Below are 12,322 nucleotides of genomic sequence, written 5' to 3'. Positions count from 1 at the left end.
GGCTCTGGGAAGTGTTCAATCTTCTGATAGGAATCCAAGATAGCAGACCATAAAACATTCCTGCACCCAAAGTACAGTAGATTAAAAACTCGATGCTCTAATCTAATTAAACAATTAAAATCTGTAATACCAACGCTCTCGATACATCGAATTACCATATATTAAAGTCCCACGAAGACACAAAAAAGAATTCGAATTGCCCTGAAGTCTCGACAAGATTTGGTAATTTGTAAATAAACGATGATCGCGAGAGGAATATAAGAAGAAAGAGATAAAAACGGTTGATAAAGCCGAATCATAAAGGGGACGTGTCCGCTTAAACGATGCTCATCGCGCGTCCAGGCTTCCAGCGATAAACTAATGGACGCTAATCGGCCGACAACATTGTCCCGCGGTAGGTAATCGAAGCTCCACGATCGGCCGCGGGTCCACTCGAAAGCACGCTCGTCGAGAGCGGCGTAGATGAAGCGGTCCGATTAAATAAACGACGCGATACCGCGGACAGCTGGTCCACTAAAGATCCTCGACCCATAAACGGTGGCCAGATTTGACAGTTATGGGCCCCGTTGCTCGTGCCAGCCGTTTGCACGTCGTAAAACAGTCGTAAACTAAAGGAGAGCTCGTAAAACGGCCACCCTCGACGCGAGCCACCTACGGGTATCGAGGAGAGCTTCCTCGGAAAGGGAAAGAAAAAGGAACAGAAAATTGCGACCTTGAACGCATTCCACCGGGAGCCTGCACCCTGCGACCATCGATTTCCTGCTCCCTTTATAGCGCGTTTTTCTCTCGCCCGAACATTAAAGATGGACGATCAGTTCCGCTAAAATTACAATAATCGCTGAGTGAAATTTTTTCTACCCTTTTGCCTGGATAATTGATCCCTAGTTGCACCGAAACGATCAACTAAAATTTGCAGCGTTTTAGTCGAAAAGCCCTGTGACACGCGAACGCTGAAATATTCATATCGTAATGATGCTTGTAAATGTGATCTGTATTAATCTAATTGCATGGTTATTGCCGCGTATTATTTACGAATTAATTTGTACGCTATTAGGTGTAATAGGTAATAATCAAGGCAGTCGACGAGACCGGTTTCTCAGCAAAGTGACGCGCGTAACAGTCGAGGAACTCTCAGCGGCGGCGGCTTTCCGAACCACGACCCAATTCACTCAACCAATTCGAATAGAATAATTATCCGACTTTTTCTTTCCTAATAACCGCCTATACGTGTAGCAAATTAGCTGCTCAGCTGCGCGTTTATCTGCGCTTGAAATCAGCCTCGCTCCCATCCTCTTTAACGCGTTCAACGAACGTGTGCCTGCCGACATAATAGCTTGTATTACCGGTTTCCAACGGGCGATCGTAATGCGATTCACTGAACCAGCTGATAATCCGAGAAATTTCGATTCCAGGTACTTCCTTACGCATTTATTGGCATCATTCAATTTGAAATTCCGATCTATCGCGAGAACTTTGGCAGAGTTTACAGTTTCGGGGAAGAACGAAGAAACGGGGGAAGATGGAGGGGCTCGTAGTTGAGTGAAATAATTCTTGCTAATCGCAGTTTCGATGATTCGAGGCGAATAGGAAAATGGATGCGAATTGCCGAGAATTCAGATTAAATGGAACGAGATAACCGTGAGTCAGTTGCGGTCTTATCGTTGCATCCCTTCATTGCCGCGATGTTTCGCCACCTCTACGCTGCCCATAAATCTGCGAAACTACGCTACGCGCCAGAGATAAATAGAACAGAATGCGTTCTACTGGATGATATTATCGGCAAAAGTGTTTCGCGCATCGTCAGAGGAGACTAAATCTTAGTTAACTGAGTTGATCTTACGGTAGGTTAAATCCGAGGTCAAAGACTCGAGAGATAGAGTACTATGGCTCTGAACGTGATGAACAGTGGCTCAATTAATCATTAATCTTTTCTCAGAGTATTCAATATTTTACAGAAAAATAATTTTAACCATTCCTCCACTTTACCTAGACCTCGCTCTTGAGAAAACAAATCCAAGTTCCTGAAATACCCTAAGCTCCGTAACTCCAAACCCTAAATCCTCAGCGAGGCAACACATGAAGAAAGAAGAAGCCTCTGAATCCCCCTCGCAACATAAATAACCAGAATTATCAATTGACCTTGTGCAGCCAATTACTCTAGTCGCCACAGTCCTCGCCCAAAGTCCACGATGTCTGGACGCGGCAGGGAAGGCTCGGCTAAAAAGAGAAGCCCAGTAACGGAGATGCTCGACGAGGGAAATGAAGGAAGGATATACCGTTAGCCGCGGTAGATGGTATCCAGCTGGCGGAAGGTCGCCTCGGCATTAAAGGGTAGCCACGATCAAGGTTTCGAGCGGTGTGCTCCGTCGAAAAGGACCGCGGTCCCGCGCTGTGTATCCCAGGAGCCAGTGGCGGTGATCGTACACGCACACGCGCAGTCTCACGCGGCCAGCCGAGCAGGCAGCGACCAGTGAACGGAGAACCGACACGCCAGCGGATCAGCCAAATGCTAACATGCATATACGATTAGCATAATCGAGTCGGCCTGCAGGAAACCAGTTTGCAAGGCCGCTCAAAAGCCGACCGCCCAATAGCTTATGCCGCTCTTCGCGGACCGGCACGCACGCCGCATCCGTAATTCCATTTCCCTCTACCGACTCGCGTCAGCTGACCGCGAGTCGAGACTGGACCCGGACTCGCTCTCGTCCCGATTGCGAAACGCGCCGAGAACGTCTCCGACAATTCTACCGCGCCTCTTTCCTCCATTTTACGACAGCCTTTTTGCCGCGAGCTGACGTCTGCGGCTGCTCAAGTCGCTCCTTCGGGACGAATGGAGTTTCTTATGCTTGGGAATAATGAATGAGGTGTGAGTGGAAGTGTGCTGGAGGAGGTGGAAGGTCGTGAAATGGTTAATAAGTAAAACATCGATTAAGGAGGTACGTAGTATGGACACTAAGAAAAGAGCATCTTCGAGTGCTGAAGGCAGTATAGGAGGGAAAGTGAAAAGTAAATTACTGTAATTTCTAAGAAGTAGAAAACTACTTTCTGTACGAATCAGTGATCATACTTAGCTAAGTAGGTACCTAGTTACTTTTTTATTCATACTTCCAAAATTTGAGAAAATGGAGTTGAATGGTCTTCGAACCTAGTCCTTCTACTACTATAAAAACTATCTATTATTATGTAGCCCTAAATATAGAAAAGTATAAAAAAGTGTGCAACAAAAAATGTATAAAAAGATATCAGAAATCACTAGGACATTATTTACTTTACGGTAGGAGAACATTGGACCCCAACAGGACGGCAGTATTTAATAAGCAGAGATACGGAGGCGCGTATGAACCTCCGGGAGCAAAGAGTCGCAGATAGGGGAAGCTGGGGGATGAAGAGGGTCGAAACAGTCGACTATAAACGTCGCAGATAAATCGCAGCTTTCTGCTAGCCGACGATATGTGTTGCGCCCTCTGCTACCCTCCGTGCATGCGTTTTTCGCTCAGTTTTCAAGTGACTTCAGTGGCGACTCTCGATTCTGTATTCGAGATTATCAAAGGTCGTATTTTTCGCCGACCCACCTCCCACCACAGGATTTTTGTTTTCCTCGATTGCATGCATTCGCGGCCTACAGCGCTTTTTATTCTCGCAGATATACTCGTTTCAATGAAACCTTTATCGGCCACGAGTGGTCGAGCTTTTTCATCCCCTTTCTCAGCCGTTCATGAATAGTTGCTATCGATATCGAATACTCAGGCTTCTCTACGTTCATAGAGTGAATTCTTCTCGTGTGTTTGGACCTTTAATAAATTTAACTCGTCACGTCACTTCAGTCGAGCTTAATACGCGACGAAAGCAGCTCATTGAATAAATTATGACTTTGAATAATTTATTCCGAGCTGAGATCCGATTCGGCGACGAGTTATGCGTCTCCTACCATCAGTCAATTTAATTTATTCGACAGGACAACGTCGGATGTTCGATAAACGCGACATGCAAGACGAAAAACAGACGAGCGTGAGTTGGAACACGACACTTAAACAGAGCAGAAACCTGTAATTTCCAGATATATTAGACTCTGTTCTTTTTCCAAAAAATCGAGGAGACCAGTTCACAGACGCGTGACGAAAATCAGGCTAGAGCGCACTGGGTAGCAGATCGATGTCAGTTGGCACGGGGGTGCGCGTCAGAGCACAGTGGCCAAGAGAATGGAAACGGTAAACAGAGGGAAGAGAAAGCGGGCGAAGAGAAAAGCTCGGAGCGGCCGAGGATTCTCGCTTGTTGACCCAAATGAGTTGTGCCCGAATTTTGCGCGTCTCGCTCGCAGCGGGGCGCCCAGAACCTACGACTCTGACACCCTCACTCCTGACAACCCCCGTTTATCTGCTCAAGCCGGTAGCGTCGCGCTGAAAGGCCCCCAGGACCCCAACTTTCACATTTTTTCGTGAAAACTTTTTTGCCCAGGAGCTCGCCTACGCCTAAATTTAGAGCGGTCGACTTTCACTTCTGAACCCTGGAAAGGGGCTCAGGCGACCGAAAATTGCCTAATCCTGGAGCGCAGCAGCTTGAGACGTTTCCTTGAAAGGTGACGAAAATTTGTGCCGGTTCTTTAACGAACTTTCTCCGAGGCATTTAAGAACTGTTAAGTACGTGACTTTCAGGAGACAGAATTCTGATGGCTATGTCTGGCGCTGATTTAAAAACTGTATTAAACACGAAGGGAGCTAAGATAGGATCTCGGGGTCTACAAGTATCGCGTACAAATGAGCGAACATAAAACCCGTCAGCCAGTTTCCTGGGAACGTCGAGTTTCACTCGAGCAAAGAGGTTAAAAGTTCGGCGACAAGATTTCACGAAATCTGGATTCTACTTCGTTAATAACCGTCCAGGCAGGACCATTGCCCTATCGCGCAGTCCATCGTGGAAGAATGAAACTTTTCTAAGGGGACTTTAAAACTTGCGCTAAGATAGAGGAATTAAGACTGCTCCTTGTGGCACCGAGTCACGGAAATTGAGCAACAGAACGAGCACACGTTGCTCCGAAAGTCTGAATTTATTGCGACAATGGGAGCATTTTTATTTCACGCGTTAGATCTCTATCTGAGCTATTCACAGGCCAAAGTGATTATCTGATTAACTCTGCTTTTTTAATTTTTTAAAAGTTTAGTGCCAAAGCACTTGATTCGTGCTTAGTTTCTCATATGTAAAATAGATATAAATATTTTTGGTTGGTGAAGTTAATCTATTCTGTAAATTAGTAGCTTATCTGTAATTTTCAGAAAATATAAAATCCTAGGTCAATAGAAAAGTTAAAAATGCAGCTCCTCAGATTTACCATAACCATGTTTTAACGCCGTTCCTCGCGATTTAAACCGACTAATTAGAATTCATGACGCAAGGTAGTTGCTTTCCGGAGGGACAACCTGAAGGGGTTAGGATAGCGGAATAATTCATAATTTATGGACGCTCGGTTGACCGATGAGACGAAGCACATACGCGCTCCGAAAACACGAGGGTACACTTCGTTACGCGTAACCTTAAAGCTCGTTCCAAATGGTGACAACCCTTGAGACCTTATTAGAAAGCACCCTTGTTTATATTTGTTCAATACGACCGCTTTAAGGGGCTGAATGCCATCGCCATTTTATTCAGAGAGGAGATCGATGTATGTACATAAAGATACACTGTTGCCTGGATGTAAATTCAGGTTTCAATGATGAGTTTATAGGGAAAGACACATTTCTGTACGCAGTAGATAATCCACTTTAAATAAAATAAAACAGAAAAAAGACAGATATTTATATCGATGAACAGACAACGAGAAAACGCTGTACCTTATAAAACCAAACTTCTCTCCAGGAACTACTATTTTACGATCGCGAGTTAAAGAAAGATTAACGTACCACTCCATCGAATCCTAACGAGTTGCTTAAAAGGGTGGAGAGTCGAGGAAGAACGCGTGTCTCACCGCCAACGTCGACGTCGGTGAAATTACGGAAGGTGAGCCTTTATTTCGTCGCGAGCGCGAGGGGGTTGCCTATAAGACCGGCGAGACACGGCGTAGAGTAGAAAGTTTTGACGCCACCCTATAAATCAAGCTGCAGGCTCGCTCGGCCGGAACGCTGTACTGGCTCACCCCGACTCGAGAGTTTCGCTCACCGTATGTCTCCTTCGCTCTCCGCACAGACAGCTTGTACAAGGTGAGTCAAAAATTCCAACAGCCCGTCCCTCCTCGACTTTGAAATAATTACCCCGGAGTTAATTTATGTCGCGACTGGGAGCCCTGGGGGAACGACGTCGCGCGTTTTTCCGAATTAACGCGCGACACCCTCGCGGAAAAAAATTGTTCGGCTGATAACGAAGGGGAGAACGAGAACTGGAGGGAACGAAGGACAGTGGAATTGGAGCCTCACTGAAATTTGACTGCGCCAATTGGGAATTGATATTCACGTCTGGCTCCGCGGTTTGTACCGACAAAAAGAGAGAATAATGAGATCTCAAAATGGGGCAGAAAGGAAGACAATTGCTGCGAAACAACGGAATGCAAATTTCGCCCGGCGGTGAGCGAAAGACGGTCGTTTGTGGGCGAGCCGCAGATATCGTGACGCGATAATCGCGGATATGTCCGGTACGAGGGGAACGTTTAGCTCTTACATATGTCACACATGCAGACACGTATAAGGTGAAGGGGTGTGCGTTGTAAACTATGAACACGGGTATCGCCCGCAGCCGCTGCAGATATTATACAATTAGCAGATATAATTAGTAAATGGGAAGTTGATTATCTTGCAAACGCGTGCACGTCGCGCGCTTCTAATTCTCTTATCATTTACCAGGAGGAAGTACTGTTACCTGCGAAATATTTCATAGCTTGGGCTCTGAATGTATCAAGTAGATACATAAAATAGAAAAATCGAGTCTCTTATATCCATCCCTGTTCTAAAATAAAAACCATACAGAACGGGCTACGATATAGAAAAATCATAAAATTGATTAAGCCTTAGAGTGAATTATTCTATATGAAATATCTATCATTAGTCATACATGTTTATATTATTACTCAATTATTAGCAAAAACATTTAAATAAAATGTCACACACCTGAGCGCAATAATCTGAAGAATTTGATTTTTAACCTCCCTGCATCCTCCCCCATATAATACCTCCAATATCGTACCACAATTACCCACAACTGCCTCTAGACCCTCCAATCCTCAGACCTCTAAAACCTCGAAGAAACTGGCCCACGTCAGGAGCAATGGATACACCACAGACAACAGAACCCACCGAATCCCTGTCCCAGAGGAGCAGGCGATAATCGAAGTAAGATCGAAGGCTGGGGCTACTCCTAAACGGCGGTCGTCCTCTCGCTGGCCCGAGACTCCCGCAGGAAATACGTTTCCGGTGGAAGTCGCGTGACAGACAGACAGAAAAGAGCGAGCAAGGGGAGAGGTCGGGCAGAGGAGCAGGCAAGGGAGAAAAGGAGGAAACAGGGTGGAGTAGACGGCCGTGGCAGGGTGAGAAGCGAGGATTCGGCTGGCTAACGGCGCGGAGCGGTTGGTTCAGGGTTGGTATTGGATGCTGCCTCGGCGAAGCTCACGGTAGGGGTAGTTTGACAAGTTGACAAGAGCACAAAGGCCGCGGCGGAGCCACAGAGGCGCGGGGTGGTCGGGGCAAGGAGGCGAGAAGGGAGAAGAAGGGCGAGAGGAGAAAAAGGGAGACAGAGAGTGTGAAAGAGAGAGAGACAGAGATGGAGCGGAGGAACGAGAGGGTAGGAGGAGGCGTCGCGACGCTCAGCGTCCGACGGAGGGTTAGCTAGGGGTGGTAGGGGGATGAAAGCCCGGCAGATCCAACGCCGTGAACAAAGGCCGGCTGGCTTCACCCCGCCGCCTCTCTCGGACTTTGGAAACGAGATCACCCATACAGCCTGATCGCTCCACGTGTGCGTGCACAGCCGCTGTGGGAGTTCGAGTTTGCTTGCTCGACCCGATAGATACGAGCCGGGCCTAATATCGAAAGTTCCTGGCTCAGGCAGAAACCGTGCTTAATTAAATCGGAAGACCGTGAGAGATAACCGGCTGCGTTCCACCCCCGACGACGCAGGACCACCGTCTGGAAAACACGCTGCCGCCGCTATAGAGACTGCTTTCGAGAGGGTGCTTCGGGAAGATGGGTTCTCGATCGAACGGCGAAATTATTTCTGTGGTCGTGAAACGAAGCAATGAAAGTCATTCTTGGAACAAAAAGAAGTTTCTGATTTAGATGGCTATGGAGCATCTAGGTCATTTGTGCTAGATTTTTTAGGAAGATTTAGTTGGGGGTAGGATTAACCCTTTGCAATCCCATGTCGAGTGTGACTTGACAGCAATTTTTGCACCTAATTTAATTACCTAATTTAAAATAAAATCTCCAAATGATCAAAAATCTGGCATCATCCTTCAGCACGATTCGCAACAAGAAGCTTCATGTTACGAAACTTCTGTCGCCTCTCCGATTTCATTGGCCACAATACCGCGCAATAATTTACTGCTCGTTAAAAGACCACCCCGAGGGGTTGAACGGAATCGACGGGTTCCGATCGAACCGTGTCGAATGGCGGGAATCAATGGAACATAACGGGGCGATCACCGATCCGATGGACGCCTCGCGGTTCCAACGATGTTTCTAATGATCCTCGCGGCCTTTTCGATCGCGATAAATCACTCTAGCAGCTCGTGCACCGTAAGGGGGTTCGGCATATGTACGCATGTGCATACACGCGTGCATCAACGCGGACACGCGAGCAGAGGAGAGCGACCGAGGAAGGGAGGCAGGAAAGAGTACACATCGTGCTGAAGTTATGCCGCGGTATGAATGGAACGCTTTTGCGGAGCACGCCTTACACACGCTAGTGGTTAGCTGAAATATTTATTGCCTTTCGAACGGGTATCGGCGGGTCGCGGTATGCCATTGTGGAAAGTCGTTCGAGTTGTTCACGGCCACGGCTCATATTATTCCTTTTTTTCACAGCCCCGACTATCTATCCTTTTCGGGGGTTCGCACGTCAGCGAAGCTTTGGGAACCTTCGCGAGGAGAAGCGACTTCCCTCAGTTCTTTCACTGTGTTCTAACCCTAGGACTAGACGATCTATGTTGCAACTGAATAGGAATCCCTATATAATGTTACCTTATGTAATATGAAGGGTAATATGAGACTAAGATAGTAAATTAAAAAAATATAAAAAAAGTAAATAGTAAATGAAATGAACTATGAAGATCTGTGCCAATAGGGAATCAATAAAGTATTACAGCTGATTATTTTAAACTACCAGTAACCCTGAATTTTCTTTTTTACGATTAAAAATTAACTAAGATACTTCAGAACCGTTTCTAAGGTACGAAAAAGAAAAACATGAAGGAAGCTTTTTCCTAGAACTTAACGTTCTATAGATTGAGAACTCCCCCAGAGCTGCTTGAGCCGTCTACCCCAAAATTAAGAGAAACCCGCGGAATAATATGCTCGAGGACTAGAATTAAATCGGCCCTTGCAATCTCAATCGTTCCGAGAACCACCTCGGCCAGATTGCGTGTCATTAAAAGCCGATTGCTGCTCTAATAACGTGTTCCAAGCGATGATCCAGGGAATCTAAATCTATTGGAGTACAAATTTTGGAGACTAAGGAAACAAGGAAAGTGAGAAGCTCAATCTCGCTATCTTTTGACACCATAAATGGAGGAAAACGAAGAATTAGTGGGATATAGATCATGCGTTCAATCAAAACTACTACGCTTCTGTTATCAGGCAGATTACATGTTGCTATTACCACTATGCTCATGTTTTATTGCTCGCGATTCCACGCGAGACGCAGACTCGACAAGCGATATGACAACTTCCAGAAAAACTTGTTTGGCTAAAGCGACAGTGGGACGAAATATTCCAAGGAAAACCAGCGACGGTGCGCGCGCGAGCACGCACGCGCGAAAATAGTCCGGGAAAGGAAACTGCGCCGCCAGATTGGAACACGCGTGTAGGTTGAGAAATTTTCTGCGAAAACCGCGCCGTCATTGATTTCTACGGTAGAATGCCTTTAACTAACCGCTAATGATAATTAGAATAATTAGACCGCCGTCTGCGCGGCAGAGGTTCAGAGAAATTTGGCTCGAGGCGGTACAGATGCAAGAGAGCGATACGCTTTGTTGCATTTCCATAAAGGTGTAGGTACCTATGCTTAAAATGTTAATGAAATAGAAAAAAGTGATGAAAGATAGAGACCACCAACTTTAAAAAAGGTATACGAAAGTAGATGTATATCATATTTGAAATAATCGATAATTTATCCATACTTCTGCGACCTCTGCGCTTTCCCGTCGTTCCTCATCCCCGATGTAAGCTTCTCTAAGCTACTAGACACCCCAACACTCCGACCCCGTGGCTACGAATCTACTAAATCAGGAGTGCACCGAAGCGTCTTCACCCCGTAAAGTGGTCTTGGATCACCCTCGAATTCGTGCTTCACCAGTAGTTGCCACCTGAACGGGAGGTAAAGTTCAAAGTCTTCTCGACAGTGCTGCGAAGTGGGAACTCGCGTAAGGTCAATGTTGCAGCTCTTCGAACTAGTCAAGACGCAGTGATACCACTAATTTCTGAACTCGAGGAAGAATCGACAGACTAGTTTAATTTAACTGAACTCCTCAAGAGGGTGAGTCCCTCTGCAATAAAAATGAAAGAAAGACAGAGATGAATATCGTGTTACCGTTCAACGCGACGCAACTATGTTTGCACTTCAGAACAGCTGTTGCACATAATGCGTCCAGGAAAAGGTACTCGACAGTGACGTCAAAACTCACACCACATAACTGGTACACCCACGCTAAATGCAACATTATACGCACGCGTGTAATGAAAAGTCGACAGTGTTGCGTGTTCTAGGAGCAGTTGCAAGTTGCAATCTGCACCGGAAAAGTGTAAGCTTCTACAGAGGAAAAGAACGTGTTCTTCCACAAACAACAATGTTACAGGCCTACATTCTCTCTCTCTTAACGATTCCAATCAGTGAAAGAATTCACATGCTAAAAGGAATTCTAAGTTTCTTGATAATGAGGACGGCGAGCTTATCGAAGTTCGCCATTTCTGCATTTCCTCGCAACCTGTTGCCGTGTCATCAACATTTTTCTTCCCGCCAACCTGAATTTTTCGCGCTTAGAAAGTTTCTATGTTACTGATTTTCAAAATTTTATCTTGGATTCTCGTACAGATACCTATATCGTCTCATAGAGATTTTTCAGTGCAACTTTTTGTATGTCGGAATGAAACTTACTTGTGGCACCTTGTTACGCCTTTTCATGAAATTCCTCCACCTGCTACCAATTACTCGAAGGAAGCGTTAATCGCGCGCAAACGTCGTCTAGCCGATTATCCTGCGAGGGATTAATTTATAACAGCGACCCTCGTCAAATTGAAGGGTGGGGACCTTGTTAAATATTTATAGGGTCGTGATACCATATCGAAACGATTCCTACCCCTGCTACGCGCAGTATGATTGGGTCGCCCAGGACAATGGTCTCAAGTTGGAGACGCATTTCCACCTTTCCTCGATCCCCTGCAACGCGCAACAAATCGACCTCGCGCGTGCCTCGCGAATTTGGTAATCTGGTAAACAAGATTCACGTTTTTTTCCACGATCTTCTCGGGAGGCAGAGGTATCGGGAGGAGATCGTCGTGAGCTGGTTTAGGTTAAAAATAGCTGGGGAAGGATGGCGGACCTGGGCGTCGGTTATGCAAGACGACTCTGTTATCTGTCCCAGGTAATGAGACGGTAGTCGACAGCTAGTCCTTCGACTACCCGAGTTGGAGAAGTCCTCTGGCCACGTGGCAACCATTTGACCTGCATTTTAGATTTTAATCCGAGATAACGCGGGGGTGGCGCTACTCAGAGACATTTGTCTTCGCATTCCAGAGGCTACGGAAACTAAACCCCTTTCGGTTTGTCGACGCCGAGGATTTAGAAGCTCTCACACGATGGAAACGATGCTTTTATGGAGACATATTTAGAGAAGTGAGTATCTATTTAGAGACTATGGAAGAGTTAATCTTTATTTTTAAAAAAGAGTCAAAATTACTCTCTAAAAAAATGACTCCTGCATCTTATAAACTTCTTTTTGCAATAAATCACAGGTCAGTAGAAAATAACTACTCTACTTTCATACTAATTATACCAAACGCCAAAATGCAACTTTTACCTATAATTACACATCTCAAGCCTACCATCAACGACAACGTCAAAAGGAACAGTTAGCTCCCGTCGATCCGTGAATAATCGAACAGTCTGTATCGTCATCCAGTGTCATCAAACA

The sequence above is a fragment of the Calliopsis andreniformis genome, chromosome 1 (assembly GCF_051401765.1).
Source record: "Calliopsis andreniformis isolate RMS-2024a chromosome 1, iyCalAndr_principal, whole genome shotgun sequence".
NCBI classification, from domain to species: Eukaryota; Metazoa; Arthropoda; class Insecta; order Hymenoptera; family Andrenidae; genus Calliopsis; species Calliopsis andreniformis.
The sequence above is the reverse complement of the archived record's forward strand: the minus strand, read 5'-3'. Positions refer to the sequence as shown.